The sequence below is a fragment of the Peromyscus leucopus genome, chromosome 2 (assembly GCF_004664715.2).
Source record: "Peromyscus leucopus breed LL Stock chromosome 2, UCI_PerLeu_2.1, whole genome shotgun sequence".
Taxonomy (NCBI): Eukaryota; Metazoa; Chordata; class Mammalia; order Rodentia; family Cricetidae; genus Peromyscus; species Peromyscus leucopus.
This window is the reverse complement of record NC_051064.1, coordinates 120,681,859-120,708,258: the sequence shown is the minus strand read 5'-3', so window position 1 is coordinate 120,708,258 and position 26,400 is coordinate 120,681,859. Positions and strand designations below refer to the sequence as shown.

General features: G+C 47.4%; 1 long non-coding RNA gene across 1 annotated transcript; it reads right to left on the bottom strand.

Annotated features, from left to right (window-relative positions):
• LOC119087441 lies at nucleotides 1-25,338 on the bottom strand. Its single transcript, XR_005090893.1, has 3 exons — nucleotides 25,101-25,338; nucleotides 6,246-6,770; nucleotides 1-763 (listed from the first exon to the last, which is right to left on the bottom strand). It is a non-coding gene; the product is annotated as an uncharacterized LOC119087441 (long non-coding RNA).
• Between the last annotated feature and the right edge of the window lie 1,062 nt (nucleotides 25,339-26,400).

Sequence of the window (26,400 nt, the reverse complement as noted above, 5' to 3'; positions counted from 1 at the left end):
AGAGACCCTATCTCAAAAAACTGAGAAAAAGAATAAAATAAAAAATGAAAATTGAACCTTCAACCTGAGCAGTGTGCGTTACTGTTTTTCTTTCCTACAGGACTCTACAGGCCCAGGACTTACATCATTCGCCCAGGGTCATACATACAGCAAAGAGCAGTGGAGCCAGGATTCCAACTTTAACGACTCCTGTGAATATCTTTAGCCGATTTGCACTTCTCCTGAGGTCACTGGTAGAGGCCGGGGTGATCTGAACAAGGGCTGAGTTTCACACAGTGGGAAGGCTGGAGTTGGGCAAGGGACTGGTGAACTTGGGGGAAATATTCCGGTACAGAGGAAGTAGAGTAGATCTGGTCCGAGGGATAGGAAGCGGGAGATGGGAAGTCTTGATGACCCTGTGGGCAGATATCCCTGGAACTGGAAAGCCAGAGAGAGGTGACTATGGCCACCCAGGGACCACAGTGTCCTAGAACCCAGAGCAGGAGCTGTTCTGGATAATGATAAGGTTAGTTGTAGCCTTGGGGTAATCAGCTCAACAAAAGTGGCTCTGTGAACGTGGTCAGTAGCCTCCAGTAGGTCACGGGATGAGGCAGGCAAAGGTCATGCCAAGGGCTGGGGATACAGCTCAGTAGGTAGAATGCTGGACTAGCATGCCTGAAGTCCTGGGTTCCATTGCCAGCATTTGGGAGGTGAAGGCAGAGGCAAAGAGGGTCAAGGTTCTCTTTGACTGCATAGCGAGTCCTAGACCAGCCTGAGATACCGTCTGAAAAACAAAACAAAACAATCACAAAGAAGAAACCAACCATTCTGGAAGTTCAAAGAGTCGGACAACCATTCCTATGCTTATCACGAGGAAATAAAATAATAATGATGATGATGATGATAATAATAATAATAATTACCGGAATTGATTATTGAAAAATATAGAAGCAGATAGATGGGAGATAAGAAGATATTTGGGATGAAAGGACATAAGAACGACAGGTAGCCTGGTGTGGTGGCGCACACCTTTAATCCCAGCACTTAGGAGGCAGAGGTAGGAGGATCTGTGTGTTTGAGGCCACCCTGGTCTACATAGTGAGTTCCAGGATAGCTAGGGCCACAGAGTGACACCCTGTCTTAAAACAAAACAACAAAACAAATGAACAAATGAAAAACAAAGATAGGAAGATTGACTGTGGTAGGGACTTGGATGTGCCTTAACTGGTCCCTTGCTGAAGCAGGGATTTAGCTACACACACTGAAGCGTGTTCAAGTTTCCTCTTAGAACCCGGGCCATTGTGTTTGCCTTAGTCTGTCTGTTCCAGGTGTACCCTGAGTATATTGGGAGTACACAGCAGAGGACGCCCCTGGGAAACACGAGAGTGCTGCTGTGCCCTGCACTCTTCCTGCCCCTGCATGCGCTAGGCCCCGGCCACCTGGCACTGCCTACTTTGGAGCCTCACCAAGTCAGGGCTAGCTTCTTGGCATTTGGGAATTTTTAAAAGGACATGCTTGAGATCTGCTTGTTGTAATGTGTCAAAGTTAGGATGTTCCCAGGAAGTGAGGCAAAGCTGTTTTTCCTTGAGAGAACTGTCCTCCCAGAGTGCTGAGCCCTTTCAAAGATGGTGGGACACACCTCAAACATGTCCCATAGAAGGAAAAGAAGCATTCTTGTCCACTGACTTTCTGAGTTATCAACTGTGTGACGGTTGAAGATGCTTCCAGAGGCATTAACTCTCTCTGACTATAGAATGCTGCCCAGGCAGAGGAATCCTGGCCAGGTTAGAGAAAATCCTCGTCCAGAGAGCTGTGACCACTTGAACAAATCTGTTGTGAGGCTAAGGGCTTCTGGGTAGGTTGCTAATAGCACTTTGTAGACAAGAAAGCTCAGTCATGGGAGCCCAGCAGTCTCTTACTAGATGCTTGTCAGTAATGGAATCTCTCACCAGCTCTAGAAAACCCTGTAAGGGAAAGGCAGTGAGATGAGACATCTGGGGTGCAGGTGTGGGGGTGGGCACGAGGATGGCTTGAGGAAAGCCCGGAGTAGAGTTTGATTGGATCTGTGTGGAGAGAAGGGGGAGAAAACGGGGGCATCAAAGAGGTGAATGGTGTATCTTTATTAGGTATGGTTAACATCTCCAAGACACATCTTTCTGTTCCCGTGTGTGCCTCTGCACATGTATGTATGTGCATGTAGAGGCCAGACATCAACCTTACGTGTTCTCCAGGAGCCATTCACCTTGTTTTCTAGAGAAGGTCTCTCAAGGGGACCCAGGCTCTCACATCCAGCTAGGCCGGCCGGCCAGCGAACGCCAGGGTGCCTCCTGTCTGCCTCCTCAGCCCTAAGATCACAAGCCACGCTACCGTGACGGGCTTTTTAGGTGCATACGGGGGTTGAACTCAGGTCCTTATACTTTGGTGGCGGACACTTTATCCAGCCCCCAAGGTACATGTTGTGAACATACTGAACAGACCAGGAACCCCAACATAAAGTACTTTTGTTACATTTATTTAGTGGGGGAGGGGAGCACACGTGGAGGTCAGAGTTCAACCCGTAGTCAGAGTTTCTCTGTACCACCGGCCCCCAAATAATGACATGGAGACTTATTATTAATTATGAAAACTTGGCCGTAGCTTAGACTTGTTCCTAACTAGCTCTTATCACTTAAATTAACCTGTTTCTATTAATCTATGTTCTTCCACCGGCTCTTTACCTCTCCTCCATTTTCTATGTTCGACTCCCTTCATGTCTCCCTGATGTCTCTTGCATGTCTAGATTCTAACCCTCGGTCTCTGTCTCTGTCTCTCTCTGTCTCTCTGTCTCTGTCTCTCTCTCTATTTCTCTCTCTGAAAGTCCTGCCTATTCCCTCCAGCCTAGCTGCTGACCATTCAGCTCTTTATTAAACCAACCAGATGCCTTAGGCAGGTGAGGCGAAACAAAGACACATCTTCACACAGTTTGCTTAAGTGTCCTGCAATAACAATCTGCAGGAGTCAGTTCTTTTCTTTTGTGCAGGCTGCCAGACCCAAAAGCATCCACCTTTGCCTCCTGAACCACCAGCTCGCCAGTGGTCCCTCGGAATCTCCTTCTGAGCACTAGTCAGCCAGGCTCTCCCTACCTTCGACCTACTTAAAAGTAATAACATTCACTTAAATTACTTTCAGTATCTACCTATCTATCTATGGTAGCCCTGGCTAACTTTAAATGAAAATATCCTCCTGCCTCCTGAGTGCTGAGATTACCAACACATACTACCGTGCTTGGATGTAAAGTCCATTTTCTAAGGTATCCGTGTATCAAGTATACTGCATTCTTTTTAACATTTTCACAGCCATTCTGGCTGTTAGGTGCTGTTACGATTGATCTCCACTTTATAAGTGAGGAATGCGGATGCAGAAAGGCTGAACAGTAGAGAGAGGGTCCCACAGCTGGTGGGTGGGAAGGAAAGATCGTTTTGACAAGGCCTTTCTCTGTGCTTCCCATCTGCATTTGTCACATGGCCTGAGGACAGACTGGTTACCAGCAACAGGCCTGAGCGGAGGCCTAGCATTTTAAGTTCCTAAATCGTGTCTGCTCATGCCTGTGTTGAGTCCCTGGAAGAGCTTTGGAGGTCACAGACCGATTGTACCCTCATTTCACAATGACATTGAGGAGGCCCAGATTCATGGAATACCTTTTCCAAAGTCCCATGGCTTGTCCCTGCCTCTTGTAATTTATTTATTATTTTTTGGACAGGGCCTAATGTAGTCTATGCTGGCCTCCAATGTTGCCAAGGATAGATAGCCTTAAACTTCTGCCCTTCCTGCCCCCATCTCCCAAGAGCTGGGATTACAGTCATGATCTACTATGCCGTTTTTTTTGTCTCTGACTCCTTTTGTTTTGTTTCATTCTTTGAGACTCTGTTTCAGGTCAGGCTAGCCTCCAGCTCCTGGTAATTCCCTGGCCTCAGCCTCATGAGTGTTGCCTTTACACGGTCATCATGGTCTGTCTCATCTCTGCTCAGGTTGTGTCCCAGGACGCTATCTGGATGCACGAGTCAACAGGGAGGTCAGAGTGGGGGAAGAGGAGTGGCAGCCTCTGACCAAGGCCAGTGGGTCAGTCCTGCCCTGCCCGCCCTGGTGAGTTCCCCTGGTTATTACATGAATGGCTGCAATGCACATCCCTTCATAGGCTGGGAATTCTCGAGGATAGAGATTTCAGCTGATCTGTCTGCATGTCCCCAGTACATACAGAAGAGGCACTCCATGATTACTTGGTGGTGGCTAATGACGACAGCATCCTTCCGTTGGGTGACCAATATATATGTCACATCATGGTTACACCATATACAGAAATGTCTTTGGTTACAGGTGACAAGATTAAACTGACTTAAGGAAAAAAATAATATGGATAGTGTTAAATTGAAAGAGCCTTGGACCAGTTTAGCTCCAGGCTTGTCTGGGTCCTGGCATTCAAACATTGTTCCTCTCTAACTTTTGGCTCAGTGTCCTCTGGATTGACCTTGGTTTGGGGAAGGCTCTCTAGCTGTACCTGTGACTCAGCTGAAGGGGTACTTGCCTAGCAGTCATGAACCACTGGGTTTGATACCCAGTACTGCATAAACCAGGTGTGGTGGCACCCTCTATAATGCCAGCACTTTGGAGACAGAGGCAGGATGATTAGAAGTTCAAGGCTGTCCTTGGCTAATTAACAAGTTGGAGGCTAGCCTGGGCTGCATTAGACCCTGTCAGAAATTGGGGGTGGCAGAGAGGAGGATGTTGATACTACTAAGTTGAGAAGCCCCAGTAAAAAGAGGCATCTCGACAGGCGGTGGTGGCGCATGCCTTTAATCCCAGCACTCGGGAGGCAGAGGCAGGCGAATCTCTATGAGTTCTAGGCCAGCCTGGGCTACAGAGCAAGGTCCAGGATAGGCTCCAAAAGCTACACAGAGAAACCCTATCTTGAAAAACAAAACAAAACAAGCCAGGCGGTGGTGGCGCACGCCTTTAATCCCAGCACTTGGGAGGTAGAGGCAGGTGGATCTTTGTGAGTTTGAGGCCAGCCTGGTCTACAAAGCAAGTTCCAAGACAGCCAGGACTGTTAACACAGAGAAACCCTGTCTCAAAAAAAAAAAAAAAAAAAAAAAACAAAAAACAAAAAAAACAAACCCAAACCCAAACCAACCCAACCCAAACCAAACCAAACCAAAACAAAAAAGAGGCATTTCTATCCAGCATAGCTAAGGGACTGTGGTAGCCCCACCATGAGTCAGCCTGGAGGTGCCTACTTCTTGGCTATTTAGGGTACTGGAACCCATTAATGGGCCATGCTTAGCTTAAATATCTATCCATCAAGTGAAAGGATGGGGTCAGTCTAGTCAAATGTAAGAGAAAGTCTGAGGCTTTGTCCAGACAACCAATTGACATCTTCTAGGATAGGTAACCCCATTTTCTAGATTAGAAGAAGGAGGAGGAGGAGGAGGAAGAGAAGGAGGAGGAGGAAAAAAGAAAAGCTGGGTCTGGATTTGTAAATAATTTGGAACACACGGCTCTGTTAGGGTCTAGAACAAGGGCACAAACCATGCCTTGTAAAGAACTGGCCCAGGAAGCCCAGAAGGCAGAATATACACCCCACCAGCCAAGAAGCCTTCTTAGGAAGCTCCGCCCCTTGCACTGGTTGCTGTGGCTTGCCGGCCTGGTCTCTTCTGTCTCCAAGACAGGCATCAGGCAGGGCTGCTCAGGCCCGAGCAGCTCCAGTGCCTAAGGGCTATTGGTCTGGATCCAGATGGATACTGGCTGATTCCGCCCAGAGCCTGTGAACACCTGGCACTCTCCACCCCCATTTCCACAATTTCACATTGTGCCCTAAGGGGGGCAATAATGACTGACCTAGGCTGTCCTTGAAAAGTCACCATAAGACTAGTTTATACCTTCTCTCTCTCTCTCTCTCTCTCTCTCTCTCTCTCTCTCTCTCTCTCTCTCTCTCTCTCTCTCTCTCTCTCTCTCTCTCTCTTTCTCTGTCTCTCTCTTTGAGATAGGATTTCTCTTTCTCTGTGTAGCCCTGGCTGTCCTGGAACTCACTCTGTAGACCAGGCTAGCCTCGAACTCACAGAGATCCACCTGCTTCTGCCTCCCGAGTGCTGGGATTAAAGGCATGCACCACCATGCCCTGCTCCAGACAGTTTATTTTTAAGCCGAGGCCGAGGTGGAACTTCAGAAAGAGGCTGTCTTGACCTTGGGTTTCTTGAGCGGGTCCCAGGGATGGTTCACGGCATGGCTCCTACCTTTGTCTCTCCCTCTGGTGCAGACACTTCCTGGTGGGTCACGGGTCAGCAGAGCAGTTCTAGGCACGAGCATTTCTCATCATCAAGATGACTCAGGGTGGCAAGTGTAAACCAGAGATGCCCTGGAGCCAGCTCAGTTCTTTATTGGGAGGTTAACAATCCCCTGGCATCCTGGCTGTGCTTTCGCTGGCCTGTTCTGTCGTGCCTGGTACCGTGGAGAGTCTGCTGCTGCCCTGGGTGAGAAACTCGGTTCTGTTCTCTTGCTGAGTAACTGGAGGCAGTTCATGGCACTCTGCTCCTCAGTTACTGCAGCTGGGAAGGTGTGGACCGCCCACCTCACGGGCTGATATGTGGAGAAACTGCTTCTGTAGCCTGAAGAGTCTGGAGGGGTAGATGTGTGAACACTTCCTCCCCGCACCTGGAGAAGCTGGAGAACTCGGGCTTGGTTCTTGCAGAAACTCGATGCCTTGCAGCTGTGTGGCCAGGGGTCAGTTTCTTAGTCTCCCTGAATCTGTATCATCTCATCTACCAAGAGCAAAATTGGTTATGGAGGATGAATACAACTGCATACTAGAAAAGCATGCTGCTCATCATATACTTATTAATTCACCTTTCCTTCCTTCCTTCCTTCCTTCCTTCCTTCCTTCCTTCCTTCCTTCCTTCCTTCCTTCCTTCCTTCCTTTCTTTCTTTCTTTCTTTCTTTCTTTCTTTCTTCCTGACAGAAGAATCTCAGGCCTGAAATTCAACAGGATGGCCTCAAACTTAGGTCTAATCTTCCACTTGCCTCCTCCTCCCATGGGCTGGGATCACAGGTGTGTACCTCTATGCTCAGTTTTATGGCATGCTGGGGATTGAACCCGGGGCTCTACACATATTAGGTAAGCTCTATCAAGTGCGTTACAGCTCCAGCCCCAATTCACATAGTTACAACTAGTGTTATGGTTAGGTCCATCTGATCAGGCATTAGAGATACTATGGTGGACAGAGACCGACAGGCTCTTTCCTAGTAATATAGAAGGGAAATAGGCACACAGATCACCAAACCACAATCACTGCAAATACTGCAAAACGAGATATAGAGTCTCTGTGTGAAAATGGGACAGGATAAGTCAAAGAGGGCTTCCCTGAGAACGTGAGAATTGAGTCAGTATCTGAAGCATGAACAGGAAGAGCAGACCCCAGGTACAAAGTCCTGAGACAGGGAAACCCCCAAAAGGCCAGGGCAGTGAGAGCCCTGGGAACAAGGGTCCTGGGAAAGCAGAAGTCTGGAGCTGAAGGGAAGCCCCGGTTTGCTGACCTTGTCGGCCATGCCATGAGTTTTAGGCTTTGCCATATTTCAACAAGATTCCTCTGGATGTAGCTTAGAAGTGACGCCTGGGCACCCGGCAATGCAGTTGGCTGCTGAGTGGCAGCCAACTATGGCACAGGTGAGCGATTAGCATTTGGGAGTTTGGGGCTCAGGGATGGAGAGGAGGGAAAATTGAGGGGTGACATGGTGGTACTCTGTGGAATGGCAGAAAATGTTGAGAAAAGTTTCCGGGCAATGCAAGAGGCTGCTGTAAGGCCCAGAGGGACAGTATACTGCCCCTAATTAAAGTGTCCAGTTTGACAAGTTGCACACACCAGAGCAATTATGGCCACAGTTAAGACAGCCAGCGTTTCTATCACCCCACAAGCACACATGCTTACAGAAGTACACATGCAGACATATGCACTAGGTGCCTTAGTCTGGCTTCCTATTCCATCACACAGTGAAAATACTCTTGAAGGCACAGAGAGCTACATGTTTCCAAATCCTACGAGAAGTGGTGATTGCCTCTTAGATATCTGAAAAATACTTCAAATCCAAAGCTAGGCGTAGTGATGCACGCCTTTAGGTCCAGCACTTGGGAGGAAGAGACAGGAGGTTCTCTAGGAGTTTGAGGCCAGCCTGGTCTACATGGTAAATTCCAGACCAGCCAAGGGCTACAATAGTGAGACCCTGTCTCAAAACAAACAGATCAACAACAAAAGAAACACAGGGAAGACAAGCGCTGAGCACTGTGCTGTGTGGAGGAGGCTGAGTACTTTCTACAAGACGAGTGTTGGAAGTGAAACTATGGGGATAGACCTCCTTTGTAGGAGACCAGCAGTGGACATGAGTGTAGACATTTGTTGGGGGAGGCGAGGTTAGGGAGTTGGCTTTTGATTAATGAGGTCGTTTGACCACATGCACAGGCCAACAGAAGAATCAGAGCAAGAAGTAGAAACCCAAGAGAAAGAAGAGATAAAAAAAATTATAAAGCTGAGTGTGGGAGTTTAATGCCTGCAATCCCAGCACTTGGAGGCTGAGGAGGGAGGAATGTTATGAGTTCAAGGCCAGGCTGAGCTACATGGTGAGTTCCGGGCTAACCTGGGCCTTAATATGAAGCCCTGTCTCAGAAGACACAAAAACAAAGAAGTACGTGGTTCCTATTTGTCTGCATGTATGTGTCTGCATGTATACTTCTGTATGTGTGTGTGTGTGCATGTTCATCTAATGTGCACATGTGCTTCTCTATGCATGTTTGCACATGCATGCGTGACAGGGAACAGATAAAGGATGGCATCTCCTTTCTCTGCCAAGTGGGAGGTGGAGGTGCCACTGAGATCAAGAACAGAGGATCGCAGGTGTGAGGAGAGTGGTGAAGGCTGAAAGAAGCTGCTGTTGAGTGACTGGTTGCTGGGCAACGTCCAAGGCCCCTTTGTGGTGAAGACTGTGGAGTAATGAGGAAAAGTCCTCTCGCCTGTGATGTGACAGGTTCTGCGGTGTTTGGCTTGCTAGGCACAGCTAGGGAGGAAGCAGATAGGAAGGAGTTGGCCTGACCAGTGAGGTAAAGGACCTAGGGCGTGCTTGATAGTGTCATGGGGGTGCTGGCCCTGAACTCTGAGATGTAACGGGGAAAGGCTCGAGGAAGAAGAGGCGTGATGGGCCGGAAGGTGGAGGGCCAGGGCTGGAGGTGCCAATGGCAGCCAGGAGCAGTCCGAGTGGGACTTGTGCGGTGGTGGTGGGGAAGAGTCGAGTTTGTGGTTGGGTGATGCAATGTTTGAGTTGCAGGCTTAGAGAGGAGAGGTTATTGTTATTCCCGCGACACCAACAGTGTCTGAGGCCAGGTTGCAGGACAGAGGAAGCTCGGGAGGCGGAGTAGGCTGATCTACTTCTGAGGTCACGTGAGCCATTGTCTTCCTGTAATTAACCCATCTGCCTGTCCCTTTTCATCCTCTGGCTTGCCTACATCTTCACTCCAGTCCCCTTAACTCTTTCCTCTTTGCTTCACATTTCTGCTTAACATGCCCCTTCTTCTAAGCAGTCTTCCCTAGATGCCATGCCAGGAGGGGGTTCTCTGAGGCAAGGACGCCGCACCCACCTTCTCTTTGTTCTTCCTCACACCAGCAGCCCTTGGCTGTAATGATTAGCAGGAGTCAGAGTGGAATTCTCATCTGCAGAGTGGTCTTCATGTAGCTAGCTAGCTCTGGAGCTTAGGTCCTATACTCACTTCCTCATCTTACCCTCAAAGTAATTGTAGGAGCAGAGGGTACCATCACACCTTCTTCCTTAAAAGTTAAGACTACGGGAGACTAAGGGGATCGTCAAAGTTGTAGAACCAGAGAGTCTTGCTCATCTCCACATCTGCACTCTAGAGTGGGAAGGAGCCACGAGTGAACTGGCCAAGCGTACTGGCTGGTTCTCAAGTCTTTGCCCATCTCAAGTTCAGGACCAAGTCATTCCAGGTCCTCAGCAGCAGAGGCCACACAGCCCTTAGCTTCCACATAAACACAGGCCCACGAGTTTGCCCACCTAGTCCTCTGTCTCTGCTTGGGGTTTGGATCATGGACTAAACATTCGTGTGCCCCAAACCCCAATGTCATGGTGTTTAGAGATGGAGTTTTAGGAGATAATTAAGGTCAGGTGAAGTGATCTGGATGGGACCTTGTAATGATGGATTTGTGTCCTTACGGGAACAGGTGTTAAGAGCTCGCTTCTATCTGTCCCTACTCACATGCTGAGGCAGGCTGCGTGAGGGCAGTTCCAGAAGGTGGCTGTTTGCGAGCCGGAAGTGGGCCCTCACCGGGACAGAAAGAGCCAGTCTCTTGACATTGGCCTTAGTTTCCAGAAGATGAGAAACAGCTTTCTGTTGTTGGGCTCTGGGGGTAGAGCTCAGTGGAGAGCCGTCTGCTCTCCGTTCTCTTTAGCATCCATGCTTTCTCAGAAACCATTGACTGCTGTGAAAGAATGAAGTAGGAGTGCTCACAACCGATAAACTGTGAGGAGTTCCTCCTGCAGCATCCCTTCCTTCCCTTGGGCTCCTCTGCCTCGTCTTTCACGACTGCACAGTTGACACTCTGACAGAGGACATGAACGCCGCACAAAGCAAGAAGGGGGTGGCCCAGTGTGGTGGCGCACACCTTTGATCCCAGCACTTGGGAGGCAGAGGCCCGCTGATCTCCAGGAGTTGGAGGCCAGCCTGATCTCCATGGTAAATTCCTGACCAGCCAAGGGCTACATAGTGAGACCTTGTATGAAAACAAGAAAGCGAATAACAAGCGAGCAGCTACCCCAACAGCGAAAGAAACAAGGAAATGAAAAGCTCTGAGCCTTGTGCTGTGTGGAGGAGGCTGAGCGAGCACCAGAAGGCAGGCAGGGTGGCCCAGGTGTGTAGGTTCCCACTTCTGGAACCAGTTAGGGCAGGTTGCACATCTCAGCACCTCTATCCTTCAGGGAGGTGTGACTGTGACCCCCCTGAGCCCCTGTCTCCTCGTCACTAAATAACGCCTACCTCATACCTCCACATTGCAGCCAAAGTGCAAGACCTGGGATGTCTTTAACAGGTGACCCAGCATACGGGGAAGGTTGGTGATAACGGTGTTGGAGGGGGTTAGGAGTTAGGAGCTCCACCTAGACGGCAAAGGCCTCTCTGTAGGGAGGAACCCAGCTCAAGCCTCAGCTCCTCTGACAGTGGGGTCACCTTGCATAAGTGACTTTCCTTTCCTGGGCTGCTCTCCCTTATCTACAGTAATGGAGGGGAGGGGATGCTCCTCCTGAGGTGGCTGGAGGAATTTGTTGAGTGGGCAGGAGCAAAGTTCCCGGAGTGGTGACGGGTCACCTCAACATGTGTTTGTTCTCTGTCCCCTCACAGGTAGGCGAATGTGTGTGTCTCCCTCTTGATGAATCATGTGGAAGGGCGTGCTGGTTCCTGTAGACAGACACCCAGAAGCCTCCCTCAGGAGGGAAAAGGGGGGCACACTACTCATCTACGGAGCAAAGGGCTGCATGCTTTAAAGCAGGAGCAGGTACCCCAGGCCTTCCCTTTGTCTCCCTTTCCCAACTTCTTCACAGGATTGTGACTTTGGATTTGGGGCCAAACAGCTCACAGAACAGTGTCTAGCACCCACACACGGTTGAATGCTTGAATATTTATTAAGTGAATAAATAGTGTTATAGAATAAAACTCGCTCCTTCTTTCCCGTTAGCCAGTGGACCTAAGTCGTGAATCATTTGTGAATGATTTAAAGTTAAAAAGATAGATGGTATACCAGGACTTTAATCCCAGTACTCAGGAGGCAAAGGCAGGTGAATCTCTATGAGTTCGAGGCCAGCCTGATCTACATAGTTCCAGGCCTGTTAGGGTTACACAGTGAGACCTTATCTCAAACAAATAATTAAAAAAAAAAAAAATACACATCAATCCTAGAAAAAGAATTAGACCAGGAAAGGCGCCAAAGCTACACAGAGAAACCCTGTCTCGGGGGGAAAAGATTAGAAAATACAGTTGATAGAAAAGAGGTATGGTGGCACATGCCTTTAATCCCAGCACTTGGGAGGCAGAGGCAGGTGGATCTTTGTAAGTTTGAGGTCAGACTGATTTACAGAATGAGTTCCAGGACAGCCAGGGCTGTTACATAGAGAAACCCTGTCTCAATCAGACAAACAAACAAAGACAAAAACCAAGAAGGCTGCCAATGTCATCCTACTGCCCAGTTGTACCACCCTTCCTGTGCGTGCATATGTGTGTGTGCGTGAGTGTGTGTGCGTGCATGTGTGTCAGGGGTGGGTAATCATTTGTTGTCTGAATTCTTCTAGGTGTTCTTATAAGTAAATCCATTTAAATACCCATCAAGGTGCATTGTCTGGTAATCGGCCTTATTTTCCTTTTCACTGAATATGATGTAGGGCTGGAGAGAGGACTTGGTGGTTAAGAGCACTTGCTCTTCTTGCAGGCTTTGGGTTCAGTCTCAACACTCCACATGTTGGCTCACAATGTCTATAACTTTAGTTCCAGGGCATCCAACACCCTCTTCTGACCTTCAAGGATTATAAGGCACACTCATGGATATATACATACACCAGGCAAACCCTCATACACATAGCATACAGATAACTAAATGCTGTGGGATGTCTTTCTGTATGCTGTGAATGTATTGCTCTGATTGGTTGATAAATAAAAAGCTGATTAGCCAGTAGCCAGACAGGAAGTATAGGTGGGATAAACAAACAAGGAGAATTCTGGGAAGAGGAAGGCTAAGTCAGGAGACACCAGCCTGCCATCCAGGGAGCAGCATGTAATGGCACACAGGTAAAGCCACAGAACACGTGGCAATATATAGATTAACAGAAATGGGCTGAGTAAGAGCTAGTCAGTGGTAGGCCTGAGTTAACAGCCAAGCAGTTTTAATTAATTAAGCCTCTGTGTGTTTACTTGGGTCTTAGGGGCTGCGGGACTATGGGACCTTGGTGCCTGGTGAGCATAGGAAAATTTTGTCTACAACTAAATACAAAAATAACAATATTTTGGATGTCTCTTCATGTCATTGAAACTTCTTAAAGTACTTTTAGATATTTTAGTATCTGCATGGTATTCTATGGACATTCTACAAACAGAACCTTACTGTTGATATACAGGTGTTTTTCAAATATGTACCTCTGTCTACATATATATGGTGCTTACTTTACTTATGGTAGCTGGTTTGATCTCCAGCCAAGCCTTAGGTTTTTATGTTATCACTGCTTGAGTTTTATAAATTGGGACATTTAAGCACAGAGAGAACAGAGAAGGCTATTTGTCCAAAATCATAGCAACTAGCAAAGCAGTTCTCAACCTGTGGGTTGTGACCCCTTTGGGACTTGAGCTACCCTTTCACAGAGGTCACCTAAGACCATCAGAAATATCAGATAGTTATATTATGATTCATAACAGTAGCAAAATTATAGTTATGAAGCAGCAACAAAAATAATTTTGTGGTGGAGGGTCACCCCACATGAGGAACTGTATTGAAGGGTTACAGCATTGGGAAAGTTGAAAACCACTGAGCTAGTGGGTTAGGCAGTGAGACCCCATTAGAATTCAGGCAGAGGAGAATCCCCACCAAGTCTGTGGCTCACTTCTCCAAGCAAGGCTCTTCAGTGCTTTGATGTGCAACCTCCAGCTACATCTTGTGCTTATCCTTAGCTGGTCCTTTGTGAGGACCTAGATTAGGACACGTGCATTTGACAGGCTTTCTCCCTTTCTTTGTGTCTCCACCTTCCCTCCCCGTCCCCCAAGAAAGGGTTTCTCTGTAGCCCTACCTGGTTTCGAACTCACTCCATAGACTAGGCTGGAGTCGAACTCAGAGATCTGCCTGTCTCTGCCTCGCAAGTGCTGGGATTAAAGAGGTGAACCACCACCACCTGGTGAATTTGGATGTTTTTCATGAGTTGTTTCTAGTTTGTTTTCTTTTGTTTTCTGAGATGGGGTTTTTCTGTATAACAGCCCCCCTGGATGTCCTGGAATGCACTTTGTAGGCCAGGGTGGCCTTGAACTCAAAGAGACCCACCTGCCTCTGCCCCCGGAGTGCTGGGATTAAAGGAGTGCACTGTTCCCTGGCTGATTTTTTGTTTTGTTTTGTTTTATTTTTATTTTGATTCTATATCATTGGCTGGCCTGTAACTCACTATATAGTCCAGGCTAGCTTCAAATTCATAGAGATCCTCTTGCCTCTGTCTCCAGAGTGTTGGGATTAAAGGTGTGCACCACCCTGGCCGGCTGGTTCTGATTTGTGAATTCTTCAGCCCTTCCGATCTGCATCCTGCCAACGCCCTCTGTACAGGTTTACTCTGAGATTACTGAGTGGTAAGAACCTGTGTCTGTGGGTTCTCACAGAATGTTCCTACTCTGGGCCTGTTGGTCTTCCTCCTCCAGGAAGCATTCCCAGTCTCCAAGGCAATGGCCCCTCATTTGTGTTTGTAGCCCCTGAGGCAGTCTTGGCCATTTGCAATGTGACCCTTTGTGCTCATTCTGTGAGCTCCTGCAGATAGTTAGCAGCTGAGTCATCTGGGTCGGAAGTCCTGCCTCAACCTCCTACATGCAAGGACTGTAGGCTTTAGGTACTGTTCCTACTTCTTCCTCAGTCCTTCTGTAAGTTCATGAGTACTTTTCTGACCGAGAAAAGCAAACGCTAAAAAATTCATTTTTGAGAGGCTGGAGAGATGGCTCAGGGGTTAAGAGCACTGGCTGCTCTTCCAGAGGACCCAGTTTCAATTCCCAACATCCACATGGCAGCTCACAACTGTCTGTAACTTCAGTTCCAGGGGACCTGACACCCTCACACAGACATACTTGCAGGCAAAATACCAATGCCCATATAAGTAAATAAATCTAACTGGGCGGTGGTGGCGCAGGCCTTTAATCCCAGTACTTGGGAGGCAGAGCCAGGCGGATCTCTGTGAGTTCGAGGTCAGCCTGGTCTACAGAGTGAGACCCAGGATAGACACCAAAACTACACAGAGAAATCCTGTCTCAAAAAAACAAAACAAAACAAACAAACAAAAAAACAACAACAAAAAAGACAGAGATAAATAAATAAATCTTTAAAAAACATTCATTCCTGCTGGTGCCTCAAGCTCCGGCATGCAAGGGTTGTAGGCATGAGGTATGGCTCCTGCCTCTTCTTCAGTCTTTCTGTAATTTCATGAGTACTTTTCTGACCAAGAAATTTATTTCTGCTGGGTGTGGTGGCACACACCTGTGATACCAGCACTCAGGAGGCAGACGCAGGCGGATCTCTGTGACTGTGAGGCTAGCCAGGTCTACAGAATGAGTTCCAGCACAGCCAGGACTGCACAGAGAGACCTTGTCTCAAAACAAAGCATCCATTCCAGTAGCTGCGCCTACTGCCCCGTCTCTCTGCTTTTTTCTTAGCAAGGTCAGCAGAGCATCCGCACTGACTGAGGCACGTGTTTGTTTTATGCACTGGTCTGATATGCCGGACCCTGCAGGAGCCCCACTGTAGGGGGCTCTGTGTGTGTGTGTGTGTGTGTGTGTGTGTGTGTGTGTGTGTGTGGTGAGAAGCAGGGTTTGATGTCTGCCTTTGGCTGAATGTTTAGTTCTGTCAGTTAATCTTTTAACTTTGAGCACCTCCTCTCTACCTCAGTTTCTCCGTCAAGAAACACCAGGTGTTAATAACGATAATGAAGCTCTTTTAAGCCCCTAATTGATAGTCTAAGAATCACACCACAAAGAGCTACAATGACTTCCTGCTGATAACTCCACCAGCTTCCTGACTCTGCTTCCAAGGGAACTCTTAGCTACTTTAAAATATGACATACTAGCCGGGCAGTGGTGGCGTAAGCCTTTAATCCCAGCACTCGGGAGGCAAAGGCAGGTGGATATTTGTGAGTTCAAGGCCCGCCTGGTCTACAGAGAGAGTTCCAGGAAAGGCGCAAAGCTACAGAGAAACCCTGTCTTGAAAAAACAAAACAAAACAAAAATCACATACTATATATTGTACTGTTTCTTTTTTTCTTTTTAACAGAGATCTTTCTTTTCTTTTTGTTTCTCTATTTTTATGAGTACGGGTGTTTTGCCTGCATGCATGTCTGTGCACTATGTGCAGCCAGTGCCCAAAAGAGGGTTGTTGGACCCCTGGGACTGGAGTTACAGACAGTTGTGAACCTCCACGGGGGTCCTGAGAATGAAACCTGTCTCTTCTGCAAAAGCAGCCAGTGCTCTTAACGGTTGAGCCATCTTTCCAGTGCCTCCTTTTTTTTTCTTTCTAAAGATTTATTTTATTATTTATATGTGTGTGTGTGTGCATGTGTGTCTGTGTGTCTGTACTTGTGTGTGCCAGTGTCTAAGGAGGCAAGAAGATGGTGTTGGATCCCTCGGAACTGAGGTAAAGGCAGTTGTGAGTATCCATGTGGGTTCTGGGAACTGAACTCCAGTCCTCAGGGAGAGCAGCAAGCACTTTTGATGCCAGAACCATCTCCACAGCCCCCACATTTTATGTTTTGGACAATGCCATCTTTGGCCTCATTTAGGGTCTGGTAATTATGGCTTATAGGATAGCCTAAATAATTACACTACATGGACATTGTCCTTGTTGAGTGGAAGAAAAATTGGGATGCCTAGGTGTGAGATACTTGTCCCTGTGTGGCACTTGGGGATGCCAGTGACAGGGTTGGGATGGAACCTCTGGCCATGGGGCCCATCTGTCTCACACAAGACAGAGAAGTCAAGTGGCTTGCTGAAGCTGTCATAAGTTTCTCCTTTGTCACACCACTTTCCTCTGCAGGCTGATGGAATTTTCCAGGGTTCTGGGGCTGGATGTGACCTCTATGGTCTTTAGATGTTACCAGGACAGCCACATCCTGAGTGTCAAAAGATCACACTCCATGCCCCACCAGGCTAAGTGGGTAAGACGGTGCGAGAATCCCAGGAATCTCAGGCTGGAGATCAGAACTCTCCACCCCCAGGCGCCCAGCACTTCCCTCCCTGCCCTTTCTTTCTCCAGTACACCCTGCAGGAAGGAGGCCTTGCTGTCTGCTTCGGGAAGCAGCTCCCAGGGAGACAGTGCCTCACCTTAGCCTGGCCCTTCCTCTCCTCTCCACAGACAGTGAAAGTGGAGCAATCACAATGATCCCGATCCTGGGTACTGTTTATTCTCAGGACTTTCCCTGTGTTGTCCCCCAAGTTCATCGTCCCAAGAGCCCCAAATGGGGCACTAGCATTCCTATTTGACAGAAAAGGAAACTGAGGCTCAGAACGGGCAAGTCGTTTGGTGGACATCCTGCAGTGGTGGGGACCCTGCTCTTAGTCACAGAACCCGGGGTCACCCTGGGAGCATCTGGGCAAAAGGCTCTGCAGTGTCGCAGACTAGGAAGTGTGATCTCAGAGGACAGGACAGAATTAGCTCCCCAGATGTGGCTCTGGGTTCTGTTTACCCTCTCTGGGTCTTGAGAGACTTCTGCTGTGCCACAGGAGCGACTAAACGCTCCCACTCCACCCAGCTCACGCTATGTGCGGCGGGCAGAAGGGGAGGATAGATAAGGGTGGCCTTTGAGTGCTATGTGGGCACCCACAACCCGCCTTGGCACCACTGCCAAGTTCCGTGGCCTTAGTTTGTGGCTGAGCAGATTTTATTGAAGGTGACGTTAATTTGCAACGGGAACCACAGTGGGACAAAAGTAAATGGGAAATATTTCTTCAACAAAGAAAAGAACGTGGCGCTTCAGTCGGAAGGTCTGGACAACAGAGTCTGTCAGTTCACAGACTCTGGGCTCTGGGCTCAGCTCTTTCTTATCTAGCCTCAGTTTTGTGATCTGTAAAATGAGAATATACACTCACATACACACACACACACACACGCACACGCACACGCACACGCACATGCACATGCACACACACACCTATACACACCCTTCCCGAGTTTTTGGGACGAAGTCTTTCTATGTAGCTCAGGCTGGCTTTAAACTCATGATTCTCTTGCCTCAACACCCCAAGTACGGGACTCACAGTTATATATACCACTGTGCTCAAGGATATGTTTGCAGTCACTGACACACTTGCCCTCAGACACCTCTTATGATCACTAAATCCCGCTGCTACCTCAGTTCATGTTCCTGGTACCTCCTGAGGCCTGCCCTGTTCAGATCCCCAGGTGGGAGAGCCTGGACGCAGAGATGGGAACCCAGGTGGGCAGAGAACGAGGAAGGGGCACAGTGCCACAAGAACAGGCTGCTCCCTCTTTGGCCCCTAGGTCCACCCTCCCCTCAAGTGGCTGGGGGCCTGGCCTGAGATCAGAGGTCCACCAGCGTCAGCCCGCACCCTGCCCAGCGCGTCAGGAGGCGCCTTCTCAGCACAGAACAATGCCGGTTCTTTGAAGGACTGGGCGGCAGGGGATGGGTGTTTCTCCAAACACAGGGCCTCCTTTGCAAAACAGGCTTTGATTCCCAGGCCCGGAGGCCCCAGGTGCCTGCTGGACGTCAGTCTGGTGGCTGGGGGCTTTGTTTGGCAGGAAGGGGGGCCTTGGGGACTCAGGAACCAAGGCGGGGACAGAGCTGGATGGAGCTGTAGTGGCCTGGGCAGGCAATCAGGGTTACAAAAGTGGGGGTGGGGGTCTGTACATCTCCGGCAGTCCCTCCTCAACCTGGCCCACCCAGGGCAGTCCCCATTCTCCTTTCTTGGTGACTCTATCACAGATACTGCTTACACAGTTGGACTTCAAGGTTGACCCCTGGGTTCCAAAAAAATTCTAATTTGGGAACGAAGTTGGTGAGATTGGCGATCAGAATCCAAGAGGCAGGGTCTAGAGAGCCCAGAACAGAGAGTCCTTGTATTGTGCAGCAAGTCTTAGGGTAGCCTGCCAACCCGGAGGGGTTTGACTTGTGTCAAATTCCATGCTGGGTGCTGGAGGCACCCGGGTCTCTGGTCTAACCCCCATCTCCTCTACTGATAGTATCTGAAGCCCCTATGGGGCCTCTGAATGCATCTCTGCTCATCGTTGCTCACCCTGCTCGTCCCCCTTGGCCTTGCAGATCTAGAAGGAAGGACTCCATGCCTGCATGCTTGGGCAGGGCTGGCTCCCAACCTCTTTCAAGTCATGGCTTAGAATCTTACATTCTTCAAGGCCTCCATGAACCCTGACTCTGACCCCCGTCACACATTTGTTCTCACAACACTCTGCATCTCTTAAGATAGACGCCAGCTCCTTAGGACGCGGTTGATGTTATCAGATACAATGTAAGGTCCACCAGACTGGGTGCCTTGGCCAGTGTTCCTTACACAGGTAACTCCATTTAGACTCTGCTAGACTGTAGAGGTGATTAGCATTTATAATCAACTGACTATAGAATAGATTATCCTCCACAATTCAGAGGTGGGTCTCCCACACAGTCAATGGATGATTAAGGGCAGAGCCTGATATGTCTCTTTCAAGAATGCAACATAGAAGTCCACCTGAGCTCCCCATCCCAGCTTGCCCTGCAGATTTGGGACTCAGGGCTGTAACAGCAATTCTTACTTAAATTTCCAATCTGCAGGCCTTCCTTACTGATTTTACATTTACCAGCCCTGATAATCATACACCGTGTTCTCCCAAGCCTCTATACACACACACACACACACACACACATACACACACAAATAAAAATTTTAAAAACACTATAGTTGAATCATGTGAAAACCACTGTTTCTGTGTTATAAGTGATTGGATATAGGTAATTTCATATAGTTCAACCTAATATTTATGAAATGAATAAATGAATAGGCCTCAAAACTATCATGAGATACACATTATATTTCATTGAAAAGAATGTTAGGTACTAGAGGAAACTGGAGAGATGGCTCAGTGGTTAAGAGTACTTGCTGTTTTCCCAGAGGATCCAGGTTCGATTCCCAGCACCCACACGGAGGCTAACAACCTTTTGTAACTCCAATCCCAGAGGATCCAATGCCCTCTTCGGTTCTCTGCAGGCTCTACGTGCTGGTAGGAACGTATACAGGTAGGAAAAACAAAAACACTCATATGCACAAAACAAAAATAAGTAAAATCTAAAAAGAAAAAAAAGAAGAAAAGGAAGGAAGAAGACTGGGACTCAGAGAGGTAGCCAGGCGAGGGGGCGCATGCCTGCAGTCTCGGCACAAACCTGGGGAGTAGAGGTAGGAGGATCAGGAATTGGAGGACATTCTCTGCTACATAGGAAGTTTGAGGCCATCCTGGGCTACATGAGACCCTGTCTTTAAGCAAAACAAAGATTCAGAGAACAAAGTGGTCGATCTGGCATTCAGTCTTCAGACCCACTCCAATGCTAACCAATGCCTAACTGACATTTCTAACAGGGCAGCTTCTCTAATTAAGGCGCTATGAGCAAATATAAGCAGAGCATGCTACCTCTTTGGGGGCTTTAGTTTGCCAGGCCAGTGACATAGTTAACATGAAATTCAGACTGGCCTAAATGCGTTTCAACCTCAAGCTTCCAGGCAAATAGCAGCTCCCCAGTGCCCTTCATCCAAGTGAGCTCAGGCTGCTGGTAGACTTCCTTGCAGCCAGAGATTCTGTTCAAGGGGCTGGTGACACATCTGGTCCCAGTCCCAGGGGAGTTTTGAAGGGAATTGGAGGAGCCCTGCTCCCAGGCTCACCCATGACTGCAGGTGTCTGGTAGGTAGCAGGTCACAGGAGTCTGGGGCAGAGGTGATCTTGGAATAGCCCACATGAGTACAAAACAGGGTTTGGCCATTTAGTGACCTGTGACTTTGGTATCTGGATGCCAGGCTCCCAATAGGTAAAAAATGGAAGCACAATATACTTTCTTTCATTTTTCTTTAAGATTTATTTATTTTACTTTATGTATATGAATGTTTTGCCTGCATGCATGCGTATTTCACCAGTCTGCATGTATATGCACCAAGTATATACCTGTTGGAGTCCCTGGAACTGTACCCACCCTCGCCCCTCCAGGAGCCTCCCTTACGATGCTGTCCCCCTGGGAGGAGAATGCAGTCATTCCTGCCGCTTTGCTTCAGTGGATCTGCAGCTTCAGGTGTGGCCCTTGGGGCTGGGAGGAGAGATGTTCCTTGCTCAGAGTTGAGCTCTTATTCTGGTTGTTAAAAACAAACCCAGAAGAGACCAGCATTTCAGACGACTGGAAATGACAGGTAATTATGATATCTGAAATTTTTTCCATAAACTGGTGTTTAACCTAAAACTGTAGGTGATGAGTACTTTAGTCCAATTTTTAACAGGTGAAGAAAATCAGGATCTGGGAGGAGACGGAGCCATCAACAGTCACCAGCAGTCCCTGTAAACACCACTCTCTCTCTACCTGTAAAGATGGCTGCCTAGGGGACAGTTTGGTTTCCATTGTAGAGACAGGACTATTTTCTAGTTTGGGGATTTTTTTCTCTTTATATGTTTTTTTTTTTAACCCCTTCCTTCCTTCTTCCCTCCCTCCATCCCTCCCTCCCTCCCTCCCTCCCTTCCTTCTTTCTCCCTCCCTTCCTTCCTTCTCCCCTCTCCCCCCTCCCTGTCTCTCTTTCTTTCTTGCCTGGATTCTCATGGAACAAACTATGTAGCCCAGGCTGGCTTTGAACTTGTGATTCTCCTGCTTCTGCTCTCAGCTTCTAGAATGTTTTGATTATAAGGCATGAGCTGCTATATCTAGTTCTTTATGTATTTAGAATTTTTTTTTTAAATTTCATTTTACTTATTTACTGAACTTGACAGCAGGTGCCTTTACCTGCCGAGCCATCTTATGGGCTCTATATTTTTTTAAATAATAGAAAAGTAATTATATTTTATTATTATTTAGAGACACATAAATAGAAAATTTAGAAAATGTTTCTATATTAAAGCTGCTTGCTCAGATTATTTTTAACCAGTAATGGTACGAGATCAAAGAGACCTCAGCCCCAGGGAACCATCCTGAACTTCAACATTCAGGACAGCTTCCTTCCTGCACTGGGGCTCAGCTTTGCCTGGGTCTCTGCTGGGGACCCACAGAGACCTTCAGTGCCATCTCTCAGACACTGGTGGCTCCTGAGCCTCTTCAGAGCCATCCACTCTCCCAGCCACCAAACTGTCTCCACTGACTCACAATGGTCCAGGAGGTTATGAGTACTGGCGCCTCCAATAGCCTTTTTTGTTATTTGGGCCTGAGTGGTCCACCTAGGAACTTCAACCTCCTGCCCCTTCCCAGCCTGCTGGGTTACAGTGTGTCCTTAGAGAGAGAGTAAACAGAGGAGGTGACAGTGTCAATAAATGTCTCCATGTGGCCTTGGCTAGCACACATGCCTTTCCACTAAGAGACAGGTAAATCTGGGCTTGTGGCCTTTCCTACAATGCACACAAAAATAAATATTAAGACCACAGGAAGCAGTAATAAAAATAAGGAAAAGAACAAAAAGGAAAGGAATGTCCCTTATGGTCTCTGAAAGAGATCTTAAAGAGCCAACTCTATGCAATACAATGTCCTGGTCCTAGACCTGTATTGGGAGGAGGACATTTGAGACAGAGCCAAGGTAATCTGGTAACATGGGTTTCCCATTCTCAGACAAATGTATTATGGGAGCAGATCATTTAATACATTAGCTAATGGAGAAACCTCTAAGATATTACAGCTAGTTCTGAGTAGAATTAAGAGACCCACACTTTGGGGCCGCGTGGGTGGCTCAGAGTGAAGAGTACATACTGCTTTCCTGGAAGACTGGGTTCTACACCCAGCATCCACACCAAGTGGCTCACAACAGCCTGTCACTCTGACTTCAGAGGGCTCTGACTCCTCTGGCCTCTAGGAGCACCTTCAGTCATGTGTAACACACACACACATACACACACACACACACTCACGCATGCACATGTATGCAGTTAAAAATAATACAAATAAACCTTCAAGAAAAGGATGCCGATGAATTTGAAACCATTTCCAAAACTTATCTATCTATAAGCATTAATTAGCTGTATTCCAATGGGCCCAATTCACTTTCATTACGGGAAAAAATTTTATATTGTTATTAATTTTTCATAATTTATAAAGTTATAAAAGATCTCAAAGACAGTAAAAACATGAAAATAAACTGGAAGAGAACTCTAGCTTTTAACAATTTTATTTATTTATTCATCTATTTATTATTTATTTTTATGTGTTTGAGTGTTTCCTCTGCATGTATATCTTATACCACATGCTTGCCTAGTGCCACCATATGTGTGTGCACACACACACAGAAAGAAAAAAAGAAATTTGGTAGCCAGGTGGGCACATGCCTTTAATTCCAGCACTCAGGAAGCAGAGGCAGGTAGATCTCTGAGTTTGAGGCCAAATCTAAAGAGATTTGGCTTGATCTACAGAGCAATTCTAAGACAGCCAGAGCTACACAGAGAAATCCTGTCTTGAAAAAAACCAAAAGCAAGTAAATAAATAAATGGATTTGGGAAATGCAATGAAAAATGTTCATTAAGCATGGATCCTGGGGGAGTCAGCATGGGAAGTAAGTTGTTTCATTACGCCCTGGATTTGCTCCTACGGGTGATTCAGGAGAGAGCAGCTTGCTCTTCGGCTGGGAAACCTGACTCCAGTTCAGCCTCACCCCACTCTATAGCTGGGAAGCCTTGGGCCATTCACAGCTCTCTGTGCTCATGACCTATGGTTTACAAAATGGGCATGGCGATGATCAATAACATCATGGGAGGAAATGACCCACACCAGGTCTGGCACAGGGATCTACAGTTCTCTTCCTCCGTTTGAGCACTAACCTCAAGACTCCCTCAGAAGACATGTTGTCTTCTCCAGGAGCAAAGGCTTCATATTTCAGCTACCTGGCACTGAAGATAACTCACCATCTCACGGGTCGGGAAGTCCAAGCGTGAAATGAAGGTGTCAGAGGTTAAGCTAGAGAAGACTGTATCCAGCCCTTCCCTAGCTCTGGGATCCTCAGGCTTCTAAGATGTACCATCCCCATCCTGCTTCAAGTGGGCTTCTTTCTAGGTCCGTCTTCATGTGACCATTTTCTTCTTTGGACACCAGGTCTATAGGACGGAGACTGACCCTCCTGTATGACTTTCTCTTAGCTAATTACATCTGTAACAACGCTGTTTCTAAATAAGGTCACATTCAGAGGCACAGGGGGCTAGGACTTCAACATACCTTATTGGAGGGGACATAACTCAACTCATACCAAACTACAAGGTACAAGGAGTGAGGTAGGGAATTTCTAGTCACAGCACCTTTGGGTGACCATCTCTCCTGGTATCTCTTGGCCAGTGGCTGGGTACAATGGAAGTAATAAGGCTTGGTCATTTCTGCCCAAGGTCATAGTCCATGTTCATTCTGCAGGCTGGTAGAGCTTTGGTTGGGTCTCCATCACAGTCTCAAGGCTCTCCTTACCTTATCTTATTTCCCTTATTTGTTTGTTTATTTATGTATGTGACAAAGTGTCTCCTGTAGCCCTGGCTGGTCTCCAGTTCACCATGTAGCTGAGGATGATCTTGAACTTCTGATTTTCCTGCCTTCACCTCCAGAGTGTATTACAAGCCTGTGCTACCACACATGGTTTGTGTAGAGCTGGGGATCAAACTCAGGTCCTTATGTATGCTAAACAAACACTGTACATATTGAACTGTGTTCCCAACCTCTCCCTTCATCTTTCACAGGCATCATATCCCAATAAGCATCTTGCATTCTTAACCTTGTCTTCTTGTCTGTTCCTGATAACCCCAGCTGGTCCAGAGTATAAGATTGTTTTATTTATTAGACCACTTGCTGCCCAGCCATCCATGAAGATTTTATTCCATATATATATATATATATATATATATATATATATATATATATATACATAAACATACACACACATATGAAGTGTGACATATGGATCATAGACAGAAGGTTATGTCTGTGCTGCTAAAACTCTCAATGACTTGGATAAAAGTCTCAATGGGGGAACACTGTGGCCATACGATAGATGGTGAGCACAAGAACAAGAGAATTAGCTGTAGTCTTAGGTAACATTGACTCTACAGAGAAATGATGAAAGCTGTGGACATTTAAAACACAAAAAGTAAGAGAGAAGGAGTTCTTAAATGGCTTACCAATCAGCAGATAAAGCTTAAATTCCAAAGTGAGGCCTTAGCAGAATGGAGTTTCAGTGTGGACAGCATTCCTGAACGACATAGGTCTATTATGCTAGGCTTAGGGTCCTGGCTGGGAAAAGAGCACAGTGCAGTGGTAGAGTGCTTGCCTAGGCATGTGTGAAGTTTTGCATTCTGCCCCTCCATCCCATACCCGCCCAGGACCTGGCACAGAAGATGGAGACATGCCAGATGGGGACGTCTATGTGTTTTGACTCTCCAGAATTTTCTGTACTATCAAAAAAATGCAGAGGTGACCCACCTTCTCCTAACATGAGATAGCAACCATCACTTCCATGCAAGAGATACTGAAGAACATTCTCTCCTGCCAGGTTCCAGGGGCCCAACAGGGGCTCCCGTAAGAGTCCACCCTCATCTCTTTTCCTGGCTGCCAGACTGATAACTGGAGTCTAGCTGCACTGTGACTCAACCAGGGTCTTATCTGGGAGTAAAGAGACTGCACCTCAGAAGAGCATCGAGAATTAAGCAGCATATAATATGGCTGGCTGTATTTTTATACCATATAAAGAGATCTAGAATCAAAGACTTGGATTTTATTCTGCTGTGGATCCAGGGGATGGGACAAACTTGATGGTTAGGAACCTTCTAGAAGCATGGAGAAAGTGATAGCCCATTCAAAGCAAGGCTGAAATACCTGACTTCTTTTGGTACATAGTGGAGAGAGGGATTAAAAGGTTCAAAGAAGTGGACAGGCTATAGTAAATGTATCATTGGAGGCCAGAAGACAAATCAGAGGATTATAATCCACAGGAAGGCACAGAAGAGGCATCCTTCATCAGTTTACTAGGAATGTGTGAGAGGTGCCCCAGTGAGATTAAATTCAGTGACAACTTCCTCTTCTGTAAGCCTAAAATGGTGTTAGAAGAGATGGTTCCAGAGCATGGCTTGTTGATAGAAATGGAGGCCACAGTACTATACGAGCTTGGAGTCTGGGACATGGTGGTACGTGCTTATAATCACAGCTCTTGGGAAATGAGGTTGGAGGTTGAGAGCTCCAGGTCAGCATGAACTGTGTAAGAGTCCTCGTTCCAAGCAACCAACCAAACAACTAAACAAATGAATAAACAGCCAGGGAGCCACAGTTATAGCAACCAGCAATATTAGGAAGGTAGCCAAGGAAGCATAGCCTGAGGAGTTACAGAGGACATCACTACAGGCAAAACAGCACACTGAGCAGAGCATCAGGAGAAAGCAAGGGTGTTTACACAGGAGGTTTGGAGTGGATGCCCTTGACTATTGT